Here is a 25,639-nt window from a genome sequence, read left to right as displayed (position 1 = left end):
GTGAGGTGGTTTCTCAGAGGACAGCCTCAAGACCTATTCCATTATAGTTGCTGAGTAGTCTTATGGGATCATAGGAGCAGTGAGATGCTTCCTGAACTGACCTTCAGATGGGAAAACTGACTCTAGGTGTATTCTGCCATTCACTCCAACTTTGGGCTAGTCACTTTCCCTCTTGGTCTCAGAGTCCTCATCTGTACGGTGAGGAGTTTGGATGAACTGATTCTGGCAATCCCATCTCCACAAAGATTCTACAGTTTTCCTCACCCGAGCTGGAGGGATTATTGTAGACATCCAGAGAGATGCAGTATGGTCCTCTGCCGCATAAACACAAGGTGACTGTGATTCCAATGTTGGTGGTGCGGACGGTGACAGCAGTCCTGAATTCTATTAGAAACCTCCCCCAGGCCTCTGCTCAGCATCCGAAGAAATACTTACTGTTTCAGAGACCCACCCCTCCCCACCCAGCTCGGCAGCAATGCTGGCGAGAGACTTTCTGGCTGCTGTAAGGTCACTGGGATAAATGGGAAGGTTGGCCCATTGCCTGAAAATGAGTTTGGCTTAAAAGTTCCTTGCCCAAGAAATGGAAAGAAAAAAACCCTGCTGGGATAGCCAAGGGGGAAGAGAAGCGAGTGACCTCTTTAGAAAGAACTGCAGCCCTGAAAATCTGACTAATGGCTGGAGAGGGTATGTGATGATAACTCACAGTGGCCACTTGGATTTAATTATAGCAACATTTGCAGACAGTAAGTGGGTCTTGAGTGAAGCCGGCCTGATGATACGGCAGTGACAAAAGCTAATCTGGATTTCGGGCCAAAAGGATGGATGAGAAATGACTTGGGAACATTTCCTTTAGGAGATACATATATGTGGGACTGTGTGTGTGTTATTATCATGGTCACATATTAAGTTCCTGGGGTGAAGATGGTATCCGATTGTGGAAAAAGAATTAGACTTAGATTTGAAAACCCTGGGCTCACTTTGAGAGTTTCCACTTAATCACTGAGCCTCATATTCATCATTTGCAAAGTGAAGAGCTTTTGTTTCTTTGTTGTCTTAAAAATCAGTAAGCTATGTTGTTGTTTTTTTTTCTTTTAACTTTCTATGCTCTTTGAGTTTTGCGGCTTACCAATAATATTAATAATACTAATAAAATATTCCTGAGTTATAGGTACTCTCAATAAAAAAGGTCTTATTGGAATAGCAGAAAACTCACGAATTCTTAATACTGAACTATCAGTAGGATTCTAATAGAAAATACATGGTCTGAACAGAAAAGCCAAACATTTTTCTAGCTAGCTTCTGTTTATTGAGTGTCTACTGTATGTCTACTGTTGAATGTCAAGACTGTGCTTTATATACAGAACAGTGCTGTAGGGGAGATTTTACTAAACCCATTTTTAAACGTTAGGATAACGAAGGTCAGGTAGGTTTAAGTAACTGACTCAAAAAAAAAAAAAAAAAGAAAATAGACTGTGCCTTAATAAAACTCTTGTCCTCTAGTCTCAAAATACTCACTTTTAAGACTGAAAAGCATGCCTCCTTTTGAGAGGGTAAGTGGAAACACCAGAAGTGAATTAGGTTTCCTAATCCAAGCCTGGTAAGTAACCTTGCAAGGAATGGAGCTGGATTTAGGCCTCGGTGCAAGGACTGTTCTCTTAGCATTGTTCCACCTCTGTTCGGTATATCCTGTCTGGGTCTTGTTAATTGCAGGCATCTTTGGAATTTCTGGTCCTAGGAATCATCCTGTAGTAGTAGGTTTCTGCCTGACATCTGTTGTGTCTGAAATCCAAGCTTTGTGAGTAACAAGGCAGTAACAGGAAGTGTGGAAGGTTCTGGGGAATGGGACCCTAGATGATGCGGAGGGTTGTGGTTAATATCTTGCATTGGATGTATGTTGGTTGGTGATGATTGTTTTTTATCTCCTTCGAGTGAACTGCATTTTTCATGAGGATAAGTTGCTTTCATTTTCTCCAATATGTGATGGAGTCGTGGATTCCAAGATGATGGTCCTAAAAAGATTCTGATTATATTTCATATCTATTTCATATTCACAACTCTCAAATGATTAATTCCTTTTGACTGAGTTATTGTCCAGCCTTCTGAATGTTCTCAGCTACTATATGAGTTGGCTTTTACTGCTTACAAAATTTCCCCAGATGTAGTGGTTTAAAACAACAAACATATGTTTAGGTAATGATTCTCTGCATTAGTACCTAGGGCTAGGCTCAGCCAAGTGGTTCTTTTGGTCTTGGATGGCCTTAGTCTTGCATCAACTTCCATCTAGCTAGGTGGCTCTGCTTTCGGGACTTGCTGGAGAAATGTGGACAACTGGGTAATATGTCTTTCATTATCCAGTAGGGTAACCTAGCTTGTCCACCTGATGGATGGGTTGGATTCTAAGAGAACAGAACTTCTCAAATTCTCCTGAGTCTCAGAACCATGATACCATTTCTTCCACTGCTTTCTATTTACTCAAACAAGTCACAAACCCTACCTAGGTTCAAGGGGTAGGGAAACCGCTCCCACGTTTTTGGTGGGAGTTGCTGTCAAATCTCATTGAAAAGCTGCATTCACACTGGGAAGGAAATCATTGTGAATTTTTGTGAAAAGTCTGCCATAGCCATTTGTATTGCTGTTGAACTCATGAATGACCACATAGACTGTCCTAGTTGCTATGGAATCCTAATACTTGTAATAAGAAAGCAGGCCATTATTTTTAGTGAATAAATGGAGCTTTGATTGGAGAATTTTGTCCTTTTTCATTTCAGAAGGAATTTGGGTGGCTTTTAGAGTTACATGGAACAAGGTAAAAGAGAAAATGGAAAGTATAGGGGGAAGTTAAGTAGTAGGAAAAGATGAAGCCAGGAGCATGTTTAGTATAAGAATGCATACTCAGAGGTCATGTATAGCTGCTAGAAGTGGGCATGTTTGGATCTGGGCTCTGAAGAGTCAAGGTACAGAGGAGAACATGATCAGTTGTGTGAACCATAATTACCATAAGAGGAAGGAAACTAGAGTTTGATGTTAGGTATGATACGTTAGAGTTGGTATGAGAATAGCTCAGGGAGGGAGCTTTTCTTTGTGTCTCCTGGGAAGACTAGTGGGGTAAAATGTACTAAGCAGAATTCAAAAATAGGCCAAGAGTAATTGAAGTCTGTAGGTATATACTGAGTATATTTGATAGTTAAATCTAACATCACGTTTCACAGGTTATGAGTGCTTTATAGATTATAAACTACTTGTGCATCATTGTTTGTTACCTCCAACAACAGTGTGAGATTGGTAGGGGAAATATGGTAATATGACTCTAACTTAACAGAGAAACTCAGAGGTCAAGTGACTTGTTTAAGGTCATATCGTAATAAGGCATGTCTTCTGACTTCAAAGTCCATGTGATGTGTGGGAAATATTGGATGAGATGTTTTGGAAGGTACAGAGGAGTGCTTGGGATATCAGGAAACTATGAACTCTTTGGGAGAGAAAGGACTTAATAATGGTAACAACAACAATAATAAAGATTACCTTTCTTTTGCCTTCTTTTTTAAAAATATGTATTGTGTTGATCTTTGTACAGTCCCCATTTTACAGATAGTAAACACAGGCCTAAAGAGCATGAATCACTTGACTGCAGGCTCCCAGGTGGTCTTTACCTTTGGTTTGCAACTCCTAGCTCTTATATCAAATTCTGGAACTTTCCACTAATTGATGTTGGCTAGATACAGCTAGACTTGATATTAGCAGGGGACACTATAAGATGGTGTGTCAAAATATACAAATGGAGCTTTAGGAGATCAGAAGAGACCAGAGGAGGCTGAATTACTAGGGGAGAATTAATGGAGAGACCCAGAATTAGCTAGAACCCGAAGGGCTAGCATATACATGAATGGGAAGGGAAGGCCAAAGAACTAGGTCAGGCAGGAGGAGTGGTACAGGGAGATGTGCAGAAGCAGAAATAAGTGAGGTGCGTTCAGGGCAATGGTGGAAGAAATTAGTCTGATTATATCGGAAATTGATTTTAAAAATTTATCACAAATTTGATGAGGACTTGTTAAGTGAGAAGGTGAAGACAAGATCAATTAGAGATGACCTGGTCCTCAAAAAACTTAGTAGACAAAACCCATAAGGAATGTAGTGGAATCTAAGGTTGGGGAGGTACTGGTTGACCAGATATTGGGACAATTGTCAAGATATAAAGGTCTTGGGCTTGATTCTATGGGGACTAATGAAAAAACCATGGACCTAACAATACAAGGATTCCATGAACCAGGTCACAGATGTAAAGAGGAAGTAGCCCTAATGTCAGCTATTAAATAGAAACTCTGGTAGAGAGACCCCTGGCCTGTGTGTCCTGGACAGGATTCAGGTCCAGGTCCCAGGACCAATCTGTGGCAGAGTTCAAGCATTGTGGATATCGGAAATGACAGCACATTATTTTAGCACCATCATGAGCCCTGGCCTGCAGAGGGTAGTTAGAGCTAAAATATATACTTAAATGACTTTATTTAAAAAAAAAAAAAGTCCTATTGTTTTCTCTGATGATAAAGATGTGTTCATTGTAGGAAGTTTAAAAAATGTAGAAAATTTAGAGCAGATAATACACTACCCAGAGAGAAACACCGTGAACCTTTTGAAGAAGTTCCTCTAGATTTTTTTTTTCCCTAGTTATGGGCCTTACATAGATTTCTTTATCTCATGTCCCTTCTGTGTGGATCAGTGAGTTCAGTCCTTGCCCTCATCTCTGATAATGTTTTTAGGAGTCCTAGAAATGAAATCACCTGGTTGTATTAAGGACCATCATATTACAATTATTTCTAGGGAAGGTGTACCTACTTTTAACTTTGGCACTACAGGCGAATGCTCATCTTAGTGTACCTTTGTCAGTCTTGAATGTAGTTGTTAAAAATAAAGCTGATATTCTAAACCCATAAGCCCAGTAGTGGATGATCATTCATCAGGCAAATCCCAGTAGATGGACATTTTACAAAATACCTGACCAGTACTTGAAACCGTCATAGTCATCAAGAACAAGGAAAGCCTGAGAAACTGTTGTAGTCGAGAAGAACCCAAGGACACACGGGGACTTACAGGGTGGGGTTCTAGAACAGAAAAAGGCTGTTAGTAAAACTAAGGAAATCTGAACAGAATACGAATTTTCGTTAATAACTATATATTAGTATTAATCAGTTGTACAGATTTGCCGTACCAATAGTGTGTGGTCTAGCTTCGTACTTTGTCTGGCAATCTAAAGCTGTTCTAACATAAATTTATTAAAAACTAATAAAGCACATACACAGATACAAGTGCAACAAATGAAACAATAAAGTGAATAGATAGCTCTAAATGCATTTAAAAAATTTGCTGAATTGTTGGTCTGTATCTAATGACATGAGTCATTTATGCTCTCTAAGTTTTTCTTGAAATAACTAGAGATCGCAGATGAAGTTGCTGAAAAGGATCATATGTTAATCCATATTATATATTATGTTATATTGGATTGAGAATAGAGTGCTTAGGAGCATGGAGACTAGAATCAGAGTGCCTTGGCTTAAGCCCTCCTTCCATTATTTACCAGCTGAATGACTTTGGATTAGTTACCCCATGAATCTGCTCCTTAGTTTTTCAGTCTGTAAACTGGTGATAAAAATAGACTTTTGTAAGTTGCTCTGATAATGATGTGTTGATATTTGTATAGCACACAACTATGCCAGGCATTTAGTGCTATGAAAGTGTTTGTTAATAAATAAGTAACGAGAGAAAAAAATAAATCTGTTAATTATGGAGTAAACATTTACTGATCCATCCTGCATGCCAAGCATTGGGTTCAGTGCTAACAACAGAGTTCTAGAAAGACCGTGCCCTCAAGGAGATCAGTGTTTAGTAGCAGACATAGGATAAACAGGTAATTATAAATTGCAGTGAGTGCTAAGAAGGAAATAATAAGGTCAGATTGATAATTAAAAAATGTTTCATTGTTTTAAGTTTGTATTTCTTTGATTTCTTGTGATAGGGAATGTTCTATTTCTTAATGAGTTAGTTTACTTCTTTTAATTATGTGTGCCTTTTGTCTATATTTCTGTTGGGTAAGAGTTCTTATATGGATTTATAAGAGTTTTTATTTATTTATTTATTTATTTATTTTTAAAAATTTTTATTTTTTATAAACATATATTTTTATCCCCAGGAGTACAGGGAGTTATTATTTTTTTTATAAGAGCTTTTATTAAGGGAATTAAATCTTTTCCTAGTTTTATTATAGGTATCTTTTAATCTTATTTCTTTAAAAATATACATTGTAAGATTTTAATTACTATATGGGTATTTTATCCCATTTCCCCTAGAGACTGCCTCCATTGCCTTTTTTTTTTTTTTTTAAGATTTTATTTATTTATTTGACAGAGAGAGAGAAAGAGCACAAGCAGAGCAGCAGGCAGCGGGGAGAGAGAAGCAGACTTTCTGTTGAGCAGGGAGCCCGATGTGGGGCTGGACCCCAGAATCATGACGTGAAGCTGAAGGCAGCTGCTTAACCAAATGAGCCACCCAGGTGCCCCCCTCCATTGATTTTTAGAGAAAAATAGAAAAGATTTCTCCAGCCCCTAAAGAACACATATTTAAATGTATTTTTCTTTTTAATATTTTCTGGGTTCATTTTTTACTTTTATCTCTTTTATCCATCTGAATTTGATTTTTTATAAGGTATGATAAAAGATCTAATTGGATTTTTCCCCCTAAACCTGGTCAATTTCTTGACTAATCCTTTGTTTTCCTACTTACCTGTGATGCTGTTATTATCATTCCCTAATTTTTTTTTTTTTAACACACTAGACTTTTACTTCTGGAATTTCATTTATATTTCTCTGATTTTTAAAAAACAGTATCCTACTGTTTGTGATCACTGTAGCTGTACGGTATGTTTTACTATGGTAGGTTTACTATTGACAGGTGCTATTTCATTATCTTTCCTTCTCTAAACTTTTTAGTCATTTTTATCAGTTTTATATTTTGGATGAACTTTAGAGTTATTTTGACAAATTTCAGTAAAAGTCCACTTAAGCTATTGGCTGGGATTTTATTAACATTTCACACTGTATTACCTGTCTGACAATTGATTCCCCGCCCCCACCCTCCCAGCTGTTGTTTTTTTTTTTAAATTTTGACTAATACTTAATCCTTTTGTTCAGTAGATAAAATTTTTCTTCAATGTTGCAGAGTTTTTTTCTTTTACCCCTCTTGTATTTTTGATTTTTTTTTTTTTTTTTTTTTTTTTTTTTTTTTTTTTGCTGCTTTTTCATTTGTTTTGGTCTTATTTTTAGAAGTGTGCTTTGTCTGCGGATTTCATTTCTGGTCCCTATCCTGGGTATCTATCCATCTTCTCTCTTTTTGTTTCCTTTTCTGTCCTTTGCATTCTTGAAGGACTTTTGAAATCTGTATTCATGCCACAAATTTGATTTCTCTAAAATGTCAACCATTACATTTTCTGCTTCTTCTATATGTTTTGGTTCTGTTACTTCATTTTTAGTTTCTTTCTCATCTCCTCAAGCTTATCTTTATGTCTCTGCCTATATTTCACCCACCTGTCTTTTGACTGCCTCTGACACTGGATACTGTCAACTTACTTGCTTAATGGTGTCCTTATTTCCTTGAGCCTAATTAAAAATGAAAATGAGTGCCATCTGCATTTAGTCTTTGAAGTAAATTTTTGGAAAGCAGCTGTTTGAGTCAGACACAGTTCTTAATTTAATGTAAAAGAAATGGACTTTGGGAAATTTCAGTAGAAAGAGCTTATGGAAAAGATATTGGGTAGTTGATGAAATTGCTGGGGTAGAGTGTGTGTGTTGGAGAACTGGGCCTAAAGAGGGCTTGGCGCGGGGGTCTTGTCAAAATCACAGCACAGAACTGCGCAGGGAGCATTCACTATGTATGGTCTTTGGTAAGCAGAGGTGCCATGGCTTCCACCTGTCATTGCTGCCTCCAGACACCGGATATTATTGGTTTTAAGTTGGTTTCGCTGATTAGTTGTGATTTGAGCCGTTTGTTCCTCATGTGTGGACTATTTGTTCATCTTCTTTTTTGAAGTGTCTATTCAAGCTTTTTGTCCACACTTTAATTCTTACTATTGAATTGTTAGAGTTCTTTATGTAGTTCAAATACTAGTCCTTTCTCATATTGAGATATATTCTACCAGTCTGTGGCTGATCTCTTCATATCTTACGGACTATCTTTTGGTGAGCAAAAGTTGTAAATTTTGAGATCCAATTTACTGATTTATTTTAATAATTTGTGGAGTTTGTGCTAAATAATGACCCACCCCAGGGCTGCAGTTATCTTTTCTTTTGTTTCTTTTTTATTTGTATCACATTTAGGTCTATGGACAGTTTTGATTAATTTTTGTTCATGGTGTTAGGTAAGAGTCAATGTATATTTTTCTGCTTATACATATCTAGTTGTTCCAGCAGGTTGGTAAATTTTCCTTCTTCGTTAAATTATCACAAGATTTTTGTTGAAAATTGACCTATGTGGATGAAACTTGTTCTTGATTCCATATTCTATACAAATTGATCTGTATGTCTATTCTTTTGCCATTACTGTCTTGATGACTGTGTATTTAGAGTAAATCCAAAAATCAGATAGTGTAAGAGTGCCAACTTTGTTCTTTTTCAAAAATGCTTTTTAGGGACGCCTGGGTGACTCAGTTGGTTAAGCAGCTACCTTCAGCTCAGGTCATGATCCCAGCGTCCTGGGATCGAGTCCCACATCGGCCTCCTTGCTCAGCAGGGAGCCTGCTTCTCCCTCTGCCTCTGCCTGCCATTCTGTTTGCCTGTGCTCCCTCTCTCTCTCTGACAAATAAATAAAATCTTAAGATGCTTTTTATATTCTGTCATTGATTTATGTATATTTAGATATATAATAGTATATACTTAAATATATGAATATATATATATAAATTTTATAATCACCTTCTAATTTTATATTTAAAGTCTTGCTGGAATTTAAATTGGCATTGTTGAAATTGTAGGTAAATTTGGAGAGAGACATCTTAATTATATTGAGTTATCTAACCCTTTAACATTGTCTATGTCTCCTTTTATTGAGATCTTAAATTAGTTTATCTCAGCAGTATCTGTATTTCTTGGTATAGATATCCTGTATGGCTTTTGTTGGATACTGTCCTTTTTTGGTGCTATTATAAATGAAATTAAAAATGTGTCCCAGTTTGCTGCTGGTATAAAATTCATTAATCTTGATTTTCAGGTTTTCAGTTTTTTGATTTTTAGTATTTATTTATTTATTTAATTTTTAAAAAAGATTTATTTGACAGAGAGAGACACAGTGAGAGAGGGAACACAAGCATGGGGAGTGGGAGAGGGAGAAAGCAGGCTTCCTGCTAAGCAGGGAACCTAATGTGAGGCTTGATCCCAGGACCCTGGGATTATGACCTGAGCTGAAGGCAGACACTTAACAACTGAGCCACCCAGGCACCCCTTTAATTTTGATTTTAAAGTTTTAATTCCACATCCTGAGATCTCACTATAGTCACTCATTAGTTCCAGTATTCATTTTGTATCTTCCTGAATATTTTCTACATAAATAAACATATCATTTGCAAATAGAGATAGTTGTATTTCTTCCTTTCTGAACTGTATTATTTTTCATTTCTCTATTGCAATTGCTAGCACCAGCAGTGCTGAATGGAAATAGTGAGAGCAGGCTTCCTTACTTTCTTCCTCATCTTAAGTAAGGAAATAATTCATTATCTCATAATAAATAAGATTTTGGCTTTAAGTTTTTTCCTAGATGTTCTTTGCCACATAGAGGAAGTTTCCTTCTATTCATAGTTTGCCTCTGAGAATTTTTTACCATGAATGGGTGTAGAATTCTGTCAAGTGATTTTTTTTTTTCTGCATGTGATTTTCTCCTTTTATTTTTTAATACGCTGAATTGCATTGGTTTCTTTTTAAATGTTAAAACAGCCTTGCATTACTGGCATACACTTCACTTGGTCAAAGTATATTTTTGATATATTGCTGGATTTGTTTTGCTGAAAGTTTAAGAGTTTTTACATCTATGTTAATGAAGGATATGGATTTATAGTTTTCTTTTGTTGTAATATCTCAGTATGGATTAGCATCAGGATAATGTCACTCTTCTCCCCTATTTTCTGGAGGAGTTTTTGTATAATCAGTATGATTTTCTTCCTTATATGTCTGGTAGAAGTCACTAGAATGTCTAGAGATTTTCTTTATAGGATGGATTTTTAGCAAAGACTCACTTCCTTAATAGCTGTCAAGTTATCCATTTCTTCTTGATTGTACTTTGCTAGCTTTCAAGGAATACATTTATTTTATTAAGTTGTCAATTTTTTGACATAAAGCTTTTTTGTAATTCTTAATATCTGTAGTATCTATATAGTTATAACCTCTTTTTTATTTCTAATATTGGTCATTTGTGTCTTCTTCCCCACTCCACTTCTAGCTCAGTCCAGCTACAGCTTTTGGAATTTGGTTTATCCTTCTCAAAGAACATGATTTTGGTTTTATTAATTGTGTTTATTGTTTGTTTTCTATTTTGTTGTTTTTTGCTCTTAATTTTATATTTCCTTCCTTTTACTTGCTTTGGTTTACTTCCCCTTTTTTTAAGATTGTTGAGATTATTAATTGTAGATGTTTCCTGTTCTCCAAATATTTAAAACCATAATTTCCCCTCTAACTACTGCTTTAGCTGTACCTCACAAATATCTATATGTTGTATTTTCATTATCATTCAGTTTCATATATTTTTTCTAATTCTTCTGTGAGGTCTTCTTTGCCTTTGGGTTATTGCAAGGACTATTGTTTAATTTCTAACAATTTGTGATCATCCTAGCTATATTATTATTATTGATTTTTTATTTCATCTCTTTTGTGACTTCAGTCCTTTGAACTTACTAAAACTTGCATTATGGTTTAAAATACAGTTTATCCTGGTGAATTTACTACATGCACTTGAAAACAATGTGTATTGTGAAGTTGCTGGCGTAAAGATTTATAAATATGAATTAGGCATAAAACAATGATATGCCCCGTTATTCTGTTCTATATATTTACTTGTTTTTGCCTTTCTATCACTTGGTGAAAGGGGGGTGTTAAATTTTCTCACTCTGATTATAGCATCATCTATGTCTTCTTTTCATGTTGTCAGTTTTTAACTCACATATTTTAAGGCTTTGTTATTGGGCAAATGCACATTTCTGATGTTTATGCTTTTTCTGATGAATTGGCCCTTTTATTATGAAATGTTCTTCATTATTTTTCTTAAGAGATGTATTTGAGATCTGTTTTATCTGTGCTATTATAGGCATTTCAGCTTTACTCTGCTCATTCTTTTTGCATGGTCTTTTTTTTTTTTCCATTTAGTTTTAAACATTTATATTTAAAAATGTGTCTCTTACGGATAGCATTTTAATTGGGTCTTGATTTTTTTTTCATTCTGATTTGTGTCTTTTAATTGGAATGTTTAGCCCATTAATATTTAATATAATTGTTGATATGGCTGGATTTAGGTCTACCATTTTATTCTGTGTGTGTGTGTGTGTGTGTGTGTGTGTGTGTGTTTTAGTCCCTCTCCCTCCTTCCCCCAATTCTGCCTTCTTTTGGGATTATTTTAGTATTTTCTTTATCATTTCAGTACATTTGTTGGTTTAAAGTTATACTCCCAGTCATTTAAAAAAAAATGTTTGGTCTGTCCATTCTTTACTTTTCACAGTCTATGTAGTGTTAAGTAATAAAAAGAAGAGTATTGTAATGTATAGGTCCATTTATTGTCTATCCTACCATTCTCCAAGTTATAGTTGTTGTATATATCTTACCTACATGCATTATAAATCCCACAGGGCAATGCTATATACTCTTTGCTGTGAACAGTCATATGTATTCTACAGTAATTAGAAGTATTTTCTGTTTACCTGTATATTTATTGCTTGTATATGATACTCTCCCTTCATTCCTAGGAGTCCAATATTCCCTTTGTTATAATTTCCCTTATTCATCCATCTATCTATCTATCTTTATTTACTTATTTATTTAATTTTCCCCCCTAATGTAATTTACTACAGGTCTGGTGGTGACAGATTCCCTGTTTTTTTGTTTTTTTTAATCTAAAAATATCTTTACTTCACTGATACTTTTGATGGATGTTTTACTTAATTTGAAATTTCACATTAGCAGTTATTTTCTAATGATGAAAGATGTTTCCACTGTCTCCTGGCGTTCATGGTTTCTGGTGAAAAGTCTATAATAGCTTTTCTTTTGTTTTCCTATGTAGTTTTCCTGCTGTAAAATTTTTCTCGTAATGTTTGCTGGTTAGTAGTTTGAATATAATGTGTTGCGGCATGGATTTCTTCAAATTAATCCTACTTGAGATCTGTTGAGCTTCCTGAATCTACAAATTTATGTCTTGTAAAAATGTGGGATGGTTTTTGGTATTTTTTTTTCCTTTAAAATTTTTTCCTGCTCTATTCTTTTTCTGTGATATATTTGAAGTTATTTCACAGGTCCCTGAAGTTCTGCTATGTTTTAATTTTTGTTTCAACTCTCTTATTGAAATTGGGTGATTTCTACTGATTCATTGTCAAATTTAATGACTGTTTCCTTTCATTTCAATTTTGCCATTAGGCCCATCTATTGCACTTCTAATTTCAGATGTTCTATGTTTCAGTTCTAAAATTTCCATTTAAACAACATTTTCTATTTCTCTGCTGAAGTTTCTACTATTCATTATGAGTGTATTTTCTTTGACCTCATTGAGTATACTTACAATAGCTATTTTAAAATTCTTCTCTCATAAACCAATATATGGACCATCTTGGAGTTGGCATCTATTGTTTACATGTTCCCTTGAGATTGTTACATTTTTCTTATGTTGAGTGTTTTTACATTATATCCTGGAGGACACTGTGAATATTGCAGAGACTCTGGATTTTGCTATATTGCTCCAGAGAGTATTGATGTTTTCTTTTAGTTGGCAACAGACCTGGTTTGACTTAAATTGAAAATTGTAATGTCAATGAGAGTGGAATTTAAGACCTGATATTAGTTCTGGAAGCCTTAACTACTAGCGGATTTTCATTAGCCCAGCTCACATGTGGTTCAGGCGTCAGACAGAAGTTTAGGCTGAGTTTAAGCACAGAATTTGGTATGTTTTTTTCTTGGCTCTTTTCTCTCCTTATTCTCTGGTTGTACAGTTTCCCTGGGCTTTTTCAGCTGGCTCCTCTAGCCAGAATAGTAGCAGACTTTCTCTTGAAATTTCAGCCATAATTCTGGCTGCCCTCCAGTCATACCTGAAAAAACTGAAACTCACGTTTCTTGCTACAATTTTGGTTGGTTTCTTGCTACAATTTTGACTGCCTTCCAAAATATGCTTGCTTTTTTTTTTTTTTTTAAAGTTCCTGGAGCTCGCAAGGTTTCCCCCCACCACCAGCATTTATAGATGTTATTCATGGGTGGATAAATTGTTGGACACTTCTTGTTAACAGTAAAATTTTGTGCTTTTTACCTATGCTTGGAGGTCTGTGATTTGTTTCATGCTTCTTGCATTGATTCTCACTTTACTTGAGCTAGCTTGACTGGATTTGTTTCTTTCAAAACCAGAACAGAAGCCTTTAGTTATGGAGTGTAGAACTACTGTAGACTTGGCAGAAAGGCATAATAGTAAGGGCATAGGTTTTGGAAGTAGACATACCACTAAGTTCAGCTATATAAGCAAGTATTTGTGTTAGTTATCAATTGTGTAAAAAAAAAAAATACCCAAGCCCTTGGTAACTAAAAATCAGCAACCTTTATTATTTCACATGGATTCTGAGGGTTAGGAATTTGGGAGCTACTTAGATGGATGTTTCTGACTCAGTCTCTCATGAGGTTGCAATCAAGCTGTCAGACAAGGCTGCAGTGCTTAAGACTTGACTGGCCTGGAAAAGCTATATCTAAGTTCACTCACAGTTGGCAGGAGGCTTTTGGCAGGAGGCTTCCATTCCTTGCCACATGGACCTCACTGTAGGGTTGCTGACAACATGGCTTCCCCCAGAGCAAGTGGGTGGGTTGAGTGAGGGGGAGAGGGAGATAGATGTGGAGGAGGGAGGGAGAGAGGGCAGAAGAAGAAAGTAGTTCGCATTTAATTCACATATATAAGCCTCCCTTATTGCCCTTGGCAATTGGCTTTGAATTACCTGGAATCCACACTTCTAGGTGGCTGGTTTGCTTACTGTGGCTTTCACAGCTCTTGGTCATGTTGAAGCTATTGAGATGCCTCAGCAGCATAACCAAAAATTTTAACCCAGGGAAGTCTTAGAGTTCTCTGATGAATTTGGAGGTATACAAGAATCTCAACTATCATGCTTAGACTCACTGATGTCTTAAGAGTCCATTTTGTATTTTTGAAAACCCCAGAGGGTACAGGAACATGGAAGGTCAAGAGAAGAATAACCGGGCTGATTTTGGTCCTTCTCTCATTTAACAGAATCCCCTCCACTTCTTCAATTCTCTCCTCTACCCTGAATCATTCCCACCTGTGCTGCAGTGCAAACGCCTGTATCCTGCCCTTTTCCTAGGCTCTTGGGACTTTTGTGATGACCAAAAGATTGTACCCAAATTTTCCATTCATTCTGTCCTTATTCCTAAGGAGGAAGTGTTGGGCTTTACTGGTCTATTCCTCTAAGATTTCTGTGGCTGTCTCTAGAAGTGGGAGGCTTCTTTTGTGCCATCCTTGCAGTTTTCTATCCTCAGTACTTTTTGAATGCATAGTATTTGTACCATAGAATTGATACAGAAGCTAGCATTTTGGTCATAGCTTGTTAACCTTAGAGTGTATTTAAATTCTCTGGGGTTTTTCAGATTGGAAGATTGCTGAACACCTGAAAATGTACTTGTTTTTAACCCATACACTTGTAACAACAACAACAACAAATTTTCTCTATGAGGGAACGTGGGGAACCTGACATCTGAACCAAATCTCCCTCTGTTCTTGGTTAGGGTGTCTATCTTTCTACCCTCAAGGGTTACAGTGAAGATGTTTGAGCTGTCCTTTTTATACGTCTCCTTCAGAATTCATAGGTACCACTCAAGCAATAAGAACACTGTACCGTACATCTCACTGATGATAAAGACTAAAGAGGTTGTAGGAGGGAAGGCAGGAACTAACGTGCAACTAAGCTTCCTCAGTTTGCACAATGATGTGGAACACGTTGGTCAGCAGAGACACAGGCGGCAGCAGGTGCAAGTCCTGGGCACATTTCTGAACTAGTGAATGTATTAGCACAGCCATTTCTGCATTCTTCATGTCAGGAGAGTATCCTTAAGCCCACGGGTTACCTTTTTTATATTCAAAATTATGTTCTAGTGCCAGTAGTATAAACAGGAGCACCTATGCCTTACAGCTCTCTGATGTTTTTAATTGAATAGGTTGCGTTTGCTTCTTTGGGTCCTATAAACAGTTACCACTAATGCACATTCTGGGGCCATTGTGCCTGGGTTTGCATCTGGGCTCTGGAACTGCCTGTGTAGCTTTGGACAAATCCCATATATCTGTACAGTGGGTATAATTATGATACTGCCTTATGAATACTAAATGAGTTAATAAAGATGAACAGTTTAGACCAATGTCTGGCACTTTGTAAGTGCAGTAGGTGTTACCTGTTGGTCCTTACTTTCTTCTTCTCCTTTTATTTGTCCTCTTCCTTCTTCTTGTGTCTTCTGCATCCTTGCCTTCGCTGTGGTTCCTGAGATGACCAAAAGATTGTACCAGCACAGGGAGGAGCAGACAGCATATCATAGAGATAAAGAGTTAGGGAGAAATTACACTTCAAGCGTATGTAACTTATATTTCAAAAAAAAAAAATTTCTCTCTTGAGTCCCTAAGATATAGTATATTTCTTCAGTTCATTCAGCAATACTTGGAGGTAGATGCCACTATTACTGTTTTACAGTTGAAGAAACTGTGATAACTTGCCCCAGGTCCTCTGGTTAATAACGGCAGCCTTGAAAGTGACACCTGACCTGATCTTACTTTAAATCTCATGCAGTTTAATCTAGGCTCTTGGGACTTTTGTGATTTCTTAGCTCCTTTCACTGAAGTTCTCAGTTCTGGTGCCAGGGAAATGGATGGATGGCAGAGGCTGTATGTATTTGGATAATGGTAGGAGCTCCCTTTGTAGAGAAAGTGTAGAAAGGGGCTGAGGTTGTATGGCTAACTGAGTGTGTGTCTCCCAGGTTAGCAGGCTGCAGGTGGCACCAGCAGCATGGCCAACAAATCTGGGGCATTTCATCCTTTACAAACTTAATTTTGGCCGTGGTATATTTCAGACTAACCGAGGACCTTTGGGTCTATGTCCAGGTCTGTACCCAGCAATACAATGAGTGGGAGAATTCCTAGAGATCTGGGTACATTTTTACCCTGATACACAGAATATGCTCATCTCCACTGATTCCTTTCCTAGTAACAAAATCAAGGGTCATGAATGGGCTCAACAACGTACCTCTCTACTGAAACTCAGTGTGACAGTATGTTTTTGTGCCCGAGAAGTTGTTAGCTTTGCTTTTCCTCCTAGATTTTCCCAGGGTTGTCACTTGGCATTCTGGGTAATGTGCCTATTGACTGGGGCCTACTGATTGGGGTTGTAGCCCTCCTCACAAAATGAACAAATGAAACAGAGTTTCTCTTTTATCATACAGATTTGGGGGATGATGCTGAATTTAGAAGATGCTTTGGTATAAAATATAGTGAGCTGCCACTAGAAGTGCTAAGGGGGAGACATTTTATAATTTGTCAAGTTTTAAGTGGTCTCTGTTTCACTGATAAACAGCAGTGTTACTCATTTGGTTTTGCTCAAAATCCTTCTGATAGACAGGAATCTGATTCTGAGTTCGAGGATTCCCTGCTGATTATAAGTTAAGGCTCCTAAATGGGTTTTTATCGTCCCCTTCCCTTTCTGCCCAGCAGAAAGTGGAGTTCTTGGCAGTTGTAGTCCAACTCTGTAATTCCTTATTTTGCCTCTTTCCTCACTAATTCATCCTGAACTCCAGACGCACTGCTTTCCCTCTTGCTTCAAACTGGTTTTACCTAATTATTAACCCAGCAGGAAGGATTAACTTTTAACTCCAGTGTTGTTTTTGTGTCTCTTGAGACATACTCAGCATGACTGAGCACCATGGAATCTGAGCGGTGATTTCTGGACCTGCAGTGGGGTGTAGAGGAGGAAACTTGAGGGGTGGCTTATAACATAAGGAAATCATTTTGATGGGAGTTAAGTGTCTGCAAGTGAACATTCACTAATGAGGCTGAGAGCTTATTTATAACAAATAATAACAGTTATTATTCTTTACTTGCGATGCATCATCCGGGCACTAGGTCATGTGCAACATGCCGAGGTTTTTGCTGAGTGTTTCTCCTTTAAGTCACAGGGACAAGACAATTCAAACATGCGAAGGGTAAACCAATTAAAGGAGTGGAGAGTTTTCTTGATCTTCTGCGTCACTAAGTCAATAAATAAAGACAAACAGCTAATGTGTATATATTTGTAATAATAAATCTGCAGTCAGCATTGTCAAAGAAAGGTGGGCAGAGTCCATTGAGAGGGAGGGACGGTATGTGAAAGAGAATAATGAGGTTAAAAGCTATTCTAAAAATATATGTTTATAAAAAATAAAAAATTAAAAAAAAATAAAAAGAAAAAAAATACCCTGGGGATAAAAATATATGTTTATAAAAAATAAAAAATTAAAAAAAAAAGAAAAAGAAAAAAAAAGCTATTCTAAAAGTTTCTAAAGGTAGTTACCATATTGGCTCTTAGTGCCAGGCAAATCCAGGTGCCAACTGTTTTTGTAGACAAAATTTTACTGGGATACAGTTGTGCTCATTTGTTGATGTATCATCTTTTGCTGCTTTCACAGATCACTGCAGGGTTGGGGAGTCTCCACAGGGACTGTATGGCTACCATGCCTAAAATATTTACTGTTCTGGTCTTTTACAGAAAAAGGTGACAGACCCCTGTATTAAGAACTCAGTTGGATCTCAAAATATTCTTAGAGGACTCTAATTATTACTGTTTTGTAGGCAAAGAACCTGAAGTACAGAGAGGTCCTATCACTTGCCCAGAATCACACAGCTGGGGAGTAGCTGACTCAGGATTCAGAGTCAGGCAGAAGGACGCCAGAGCCTGTGCTCTTCATTGCTGTACAGCCCTGCCCTTTCTATGGTATAAGACCCAATTCTGTGATTCTGGTCGCAAATGGAAAACAGTTTGAATTCACCACTGTGTTGTGTGTCTCTCACCAGCCTGGCTGAGACTGGGAAAAAGAGCAGTTTGAGTTTGTTAGAGGCCAAGATGGGGGAGTGGTCAAAGATACTGTCAGCCTCGAAGGCACCTACTCTCTACCATCTGACTCCGATACCTTCAGACTGAGTTCTGCCTGGGCAGACACTGGTCTTTCCTTCATTAAAATTGACCTCCTACACACAAAAGGAATTCACAGAATATTTGTCGAATAAAAGATTAGATGTCATTATGGGGTTCCTGCCCAGTTTCCAAGATCTCTCCTTCCTGTTAAGGAAGGAGAATTTTCTTGAATTATCTTTGAGAAAGTACCTCTCCAATGTAGTCATTCATGTAGACTGGGTAGGATTGACCTTGCCCCTGACTCTAGTGGCAGGCTCCTAGTAGCCTAAACTAACCAAAGTATCCTTTCCTTCTGCCTGTTAGGATTGGTTCAGGGATGGACATATGATTTAAGTTTGCCCAGTCATAGCAAAGCTTGCTACCTGCAGTGGAACATGGAAGCTGGTGATGTCAGGATCCAAGTCTTCTACCACAAGACAAGAACTTGGAGGTGCTAGGGGGTTGCCACGGGGGACAGCTAACTCCAGCTTTACCCTGGGATCTAAAACCCGATTTATCTCTGAACTACTTAATTATGTAAATGGACAAAAAGAAGAGGAAAAAAAAAAATCACCTTATTGTTTAAGAAGATTTGAATTGGATTTTCTCATTAGAGTTCCAAGGAGATGGAACTGGAGTGAAGAAATCTGTTGAAGACCTAGATTTCCAATTAATAAGTTGTAGGTTTCTGCATACGGTGGTATGTATGTGCCTTGTTTGTGGTTTTTCAGTCTTATAAGTGAAGAAAGGTTGCTGCCCCACGGTCCTCGTAGGACCGCTGTGAGGAGGATCTGCCACATATGTGCTCAGAGTTCTGTTGGAAAGGAGAGAAGGGGAGCACCCTCAGCGGGGTTGACATTGTGCAGACGGGAGTCCACTCTCTTCTGGTCACTGGGGTATAGCAAAGCCTTCCAGAGTTTTCTCAGTCCTGTTCCCCTGGCAGTCACACAATGGGCAGATGATGCCCTTTGTGTATCTGGTTTGATAGACATCTCACAGTATCGGTTCTCAAGAGGAAGGTTTCTTTCCTTAGTCTCTCCTGGGTTTTCTGCTTGGGGTCAGGAAGGGAGGACAGAGGCAAGGAGTTGACTAAAGAGAGTGCCATGCTGACTTGGGGAAGAGCTATGGTAGGAGAGAGGCGACTACACATTAGGATGCAGAGAGAGCACAGATGCACTTGCCTTACCTAAGTTCCTCATTTGTTTCCAGGTGGACATTTTAAAATAGCTCAGTGTACCATTGGGATAAGAAGCAGACAGCCAGGCTTTTTGGTCTGGGTACCAGCTCTCTGTGAAACACTGAGCTAGTGACCAAATGACTGAAGCCTCCTGAGACCTCAGGTTTTCTCATCTGTTAAATGGGCATCTTGTGCCTTCCCCGGCAACCTCATCTTGCTGGTGTGGGGGTAAAACGAAAGAATGTAAGTAAAAATGCTTTGTAGGAAGAGAACATACCTGGTGAAATTCAGAAGCTGCCCATGCTTTTGAAGGCTTCTTTCTTGCTCACTGAAGTATTTTGCAGAGAGAATTCTTGCTCTATGAATCATCTATTCCGGTGGCGTACCTCACAGGGCATGGTAACTTCTGCTTACAGTATCCAGGATTCAGTGTGTACATGTAGCTACTTTCTAGCAAAGGCCCGTGTCTCCTCATCGTCCTCACCCACCACTGTCCTCACCTTAAGCCTCTGCATCCTTATCATCACTACTATCATTTATTCAATGCCAGAGGTCTGTCAGCTGTTCTGGTTGGTTCTTTATGTACATTTTCTAGTGTAAACTCAGGCTATCCCTGTGAGATAGTATCCCCTTTTCACATAGGAGAAAATCAAGATGCAGAGAGATTGAGTGTCCCAAGGTCACGCGGTGAGTGGAGAGCTGTGCTGTAACCCAAGCCCCTGCCCTTCACTGCAGCGCGTTGCCTTTACCAAAGGGAGCCTTGGAATCAGACCTGGAAGTTCTGATCTCATTCCATTGCTTCAGCAATTCAACACAAAGGCTCTGGTCCAACTCTTTTTCCTTTTGTGTCTCAGTAAGTAAGTAATATTTCATCCCTCTCCCCTCTGATCCCACCCTCATTGCCAGATTCTGGAACCGTCTGTGTGTTTCTAGTCTATAGTTCAGTGTCTCTCCCCAGGCATTCGAGAAAGGCATTCTTCACAAAAAGGGAAAACACATTTTATTAAAGCAAACATGCAATCCTCAGCACTTTTACTTATCTTATTTATACACTGCAGTGCAGCTTTCTATGACCTAGTGATTATCATTTCCCAGAGCTATCATCATTTTAAAGCTACCTGTTCATCCTGCTTCAGCAGATGGCACTACGCTAGGAGTATTGTCAGAGCTTAAAAGAAAGAAAAACAAACAAAGGAAAGATGGGCGGTTGGGTCAGCTTGAGGAAGAACTCTCTTGCATTGTCTGCAGACACTTTTCACCTCAGCTGGGGCTGTGAGGTGGGAGGTGACACCCAGAGGACTCCAGTCACCAGGGATGTGGAGGCAGTGGGGTCCCCCCCCCTTTTTTTCTTTTTCTCTATCAATTGGTGACCTGGAATGGGTAGTCTGCATACAGTTGGTTAAAGAAAGAAATTCTTATATCTGATCTTCCCAATGATGCGTGTTAGATTGAAACTGTTCATCCTTTTGTTCACCCCCCGACACGTTCTGAGCGCCTACCCCATGTAGGGTGCCATCCTGGGTTTGCGCTCCAGCTGCTGCAAAGAGTTCTATGTCCTTGGGAAAACCCTTTGCTGCTGCAGACCTCAGTGCTGCCTTCTGTGAAATGAGGCAGCTGGCTCAGGTTCCTAAGTCTTCTCTCAGAAGCAAAGGACTGGGGCTCATAAAAGTCTTTTATGGATAGAAAATCCTAAAATTGTGAACAAGCCAGGTTTATTCTCCAAGGAGAACTCCTTGCAGTTACCATTCAAGTTAGATGGCCTGCTCAAGCTGAATAAGGACCAAGCTATCCCTCTTCTGTTTCAAGTTCTCTGAAATTCTTAATACCCTAGAGCAGTGTTGCTCAAGCTTTTTTTTTTTTTTCATTATCTGTCCCATAAAGAATCTTTTGAGACCTTTTTTTTCCCTAATACCCCCCTCCCGTGTTGAGATCTTAATACCACAGAAATAACAGTTACTAGTTTATATACTCAATGGAAAAACCACTTGAGTTCATAAGATTTTTTTGGCCCTCAAGAACCAAATTTCACTCCTTGGGAGTTATATTGCCACCCTGCCTTGAGAAAGTATGCCCTAGAGCAGCAATGTTCAAACGGGGGTGTGTGTGTCTGTGTGTGTTTAACCCTTAACCAAGCAAATTCTATACAAAATTCAATACAAAATTCAATACATGGAATTGATAAAAGCAGTATTTTTATAGTATGAGTATATGTTACATATTATATAAACATAGTCTATCCTAAAGTCAGTCAATGAGAAAACTAGGTAATATCCTGGTAGTCTCAGAGGGTTATCACTGAGTATACAACACTTAAATTATACTTGTTTTTATCATAGTTTTAAAAATATCTTATTTAAAGACTTATTTACTTGAGAGAGAGAGAAAAAGAGAGAATGAGCAGGGGAGAGGCAGAGGAAAAGGGATAAGCAAACTCCTTGAGGACCACGGAACCAACCTCAGGGCTCGATCCCGGGACCTTGATAGCATGACCTGAGCTGAAGTCAAACGCTTAACCAACTGAGCCACCCAGTCCCCCTAGTTTTAAAATATCTTACAATCTGTTTAAAAATTCAAATCAAACAATTGATGAACTTAAAACACTGAAACACAGTTCAAAAACCATTGCTAGAGAGTCTTTTGGAACATGACTTCGGAATCAGATGGGATGGGTCTGAGTTTATCCTCTGTTCCACCACCTACCTGTTATCACATCACGGGCAAGTCTTAGAGCTTCAGTTTCATCATCTGTGAAGTGGGTATTGGAATATCTACCTCCTAGGGAATGTGTGAGGATTAAAAGAGCTCGTCAGCTGTGCCTGGTGTATGCAGTAGGGACTCAATAAACATGAAAGTTAACTTTCTTTCTTTTTTTTTGGAAACCAGTGGACCTAGCTATTAACTCTCTGTACGCGGAGTAATGTAAATTTGTCTTGTAAAAAAACAAAAATTACATATCATTAAGTGGAGATCACCCTGTTTTATAGGTGGAAACACTAAATATTTCATAATAAACTTTCAAGTAAAATTTGCTCCATTTTGATAGAATTTAGCATGGCATACCATTTTCTTCTTTGGATATATGTGTAGTCTGTTTATGCTCATTTATGGATTGGGTGCATCTTGAATGTAATGATAATCATTAAGTATCATTGACCATATCCTTTTCAAAGCCCTTCATGAAAATGAGAGGACTTCATGGGGTTTGGAACCAAAATAATTAAGAATATTACCAGATTAGATGTTTTAAGGGCAACTCAGAGAAACAGGCTATGGTCTATTCCCATGAGAATTGCTTCTGGGATTTTGCTGTGGTCATCTGTAGAAGAGGCAATGTGAGTTCACGTAAAGTGCACTCTTTCAGATCCATCAATGTGAAAACCAGAAATAATGATCCCAGTTACTCCCTCCCCCATTCTAACCTGTTTGGAAGAAGAAAAAATGATGGGGGTGGAGAGGAGAAAAGAATGTACAACTGGTTCACTGGGATAACTTTGAAATTTCTGCTAAGGAAAAAAATATGTATTTCTTCCTTTGTACGTGTGTTGAAGCCTATGGGTTGATAAAACTGAAGTTCTACATCATAAATTCCCATTTGGACATTCAGTTCTGAGAACCTGCATCCAGCAGCCTTATCACTTTGAAGTGAAGTCACAATCACTAATGGAATCTGCTAGCTTTTCACATACTGAAATTAGCTTTGATTCTTTCTCCCAAACATATTTTGAAAAGCAACATGCACATACTGTAAACTGGTCCATCAAAGCAATCGATGCCGTGGACGAGGCTTGTGGACTTGCCTACTGGGCTTGAGAGAAATAAATGTATTTCTTTCAGGAGTAGAAACAGGATTTCTGAATCCTCTTCTGGCCCCAAAGAAGGGAGAGCCTCCTCCTTCGATCCCTACGAAGCAAGAGAATGTAAATGCCATTTTCCTTTGCGACTGTGAATAATAACATTTATGCTCTGAGATCGGTTTGCTTCTTTAATATGAAAAACGATATCCTGTTTGGATGAGACATTTCCTTGAATGCTTAGCATAAATTGAGCCCTTAAGCTTTTAACAAGAAATTCTGGGCTATCTTGCCTGAAAACTCAGAGTGGATCTTGGAAACATCATGGGTTTCTTGATTTGCAAAAACTAGCCTTTTCCATGAGATTACTAACGGCACTCTTTTGTTTGATATTCAGGAAGAGCCATCTGAAATAATCCTTGTTTGTCTATCATTTTTCCTCTCTCCGTCTTTGTCTCATTGTTTCCCTGATTCTGTCACTCTCTGTCTCCTTCTCGCCCCTTTGCTCTTCCCCTCTCTCCTGCTCCCTCTTTCTTTCACACATTCACACACACACTTCTTTTCCTTTTGATTTTTTTTTTTTTTTGGTCACACTCTCAAGTGACACGGGCCCAGTTAAGGTATTACAAAGCCGAGAGATAAGTATGTTGGAGAAGGAAATGCATTTTTCGTCACTCAAAGTGACAATTAAAATGACAACAACAAGGCCAGACTCTTCCATCATTGTTTCTTAATGCTGTCAGCACCAACTTTGCCAGAATTATCCTGTCTGATGCATGAGTGGACTTAGTCATTTTTCACATTTTGCCATTCACTACCTCAAAATCATTTAGGAGAGTAAATTAGCTTGCATCTCATTTAAATGAGCATTTAAAAAAAAAACAAAAACCCTTCTCAGCACATGCTTCCTCCAGCCAGAGACCGTTAATTTGGTGGGCTGGGATGTGTCTATAGATATGAAATCTCTCTGTAGCAGAGATGACGGTTTGAATTCTGGTGTTAAGACAGCAAGGCATTTTGGTGAACCACGTTCTCATTCACCAGGAGGACTCCTTGGGTAAGTTACAGCCACTGAAACTGGGATTTATATACATCGATATATCTATATATATAGTATAGAATACACACATACGTACATACATACATATAGACACACGTAGGTATATATACATATGTATAGGTACAGGTATATATGTATATGTATGTGTATATATAAGGTATCTAATATATACCTTGATTTCAGTTCTGGAGAACTCACATAGGATGATAGAAACATTTGAAGTCCATCCAAGGGAGAAATGGCTACTTGTTTCACCGTATGGTTTGCGTGTTTGTACCAGACTGGATGGGTTCCCCATGCTAGTGAGAGACTGGTTGAGCCCCGCTTGGAGAAGGGGCTTTCTGTCAGTGGCCTGGGTTCTCTGCCTCACCTCTCACTTCTCATTTAGACACCTAGCTTTGATAGTTCCCTGACAGACTGAATGGGGTCCAAGGAGGACCCGCATTCAGGCTTGCAGCCGCCAGACACCTCCGAGAATTTTATTTTGAGTGGTTTTCTGGAGAGGGGGGAAGGAATTGGAGAGATGACTGCTGGGTGGAAGCCGCGTCCACGAAAATCTCACTCAGAGAGACTGAAGTCTGACCTTTCTCATAACATGTAACCTTCTGAAGTAGGCCCTAGGGTGACATAAATCAATTCTTGATCAATAGAAAGCATGGATAATAGAAACCCAACAAATCTGACTTGGCAAAGTCAACATACTTTTGTGTTCCTGGACGTAGTTGTATTTCAAGCTGTATTTATTTGCTTGTCTAGAGATTGTGACCTCACCGTAGGCCTCTTTTTCTTTTATAGTCCACCTCTCCAGTGGTCAGTATCTTCAAACCCTAACGCAAATGATCTTTTTTGTTTTTTTAAATATTCAGAAAATATTGATACCTCTCCTCTTGGATAGTCCCTTCTCTTTATTTACCTCTAGTACTTGTATGACATTCCAGGTACCGGTTTCTCGCTCTCTACTGGATGGGAACTTTCTGGGTGCCGGGGCCACACCTCCTTCCTCTCTCTGCCCAGGTACCTAGCACAGCACCTGACACAGATGCTTAGTGAATGCTGAATTGAACTCCACAGGCCAATTTATGAAAATCTTTTGAGAAAAAGGAGCATGATTTTGTGCACTTGTGCCAAGCCTTTCCAACCTTAGTTCAGGTGCATGCTTGGAGAAAATTTAGAAACCATGACACAGAGAAGGGTTATAAATCATTTAAAGT

The 25,639-nt window shown here is 38.4% G+C and overlaps 1 long non-coding RNA gene across 4 annotated transcripts in view; it reads left to right on the top strand.

Annotated features, from left to right (window-relative positions):
* LOC116570288 overlaps window positions 1-25,639 on the top strand; it is a 432,758-nt gene that overhangs the window by 29,928 nt on the left and 377,191 nt on the right. The window contains exon 5 of one of the 4 annotated variants that reach the window (XR_004277371.1): window positions 18,725-21,625. The exons of the other annotated variants lie outside the window; for them this stretch is intronic. This is a non-coding gene — a long non-coding RNA (uncharacterized LOC116570288). Of the gene's footprint in view, window positions 1-18,724; window positions 21,626-25,639 lie in introns of those variants that run through there. 4 annotated transcript variants of the gene reach the window in all.

This window comes from Mustela erminea, chromosome 12 (assembly GCF_009829155.1).
Source record: "Mustela erminea isolate mMusErm1 chromosome 12, mMusErm1.Pri, whole genome shotgun sequence".
Lineage (NCBI taxonomy): Eukaryota > Metazoa > Chordata > Mammalia > Carnivora > Mustelidae > Mustela > Mustela erminea.
Note: the sequence above shows the minus strand (reverse complement) of the source record. Positions and strands in the feature narration are given on the sequence as shown.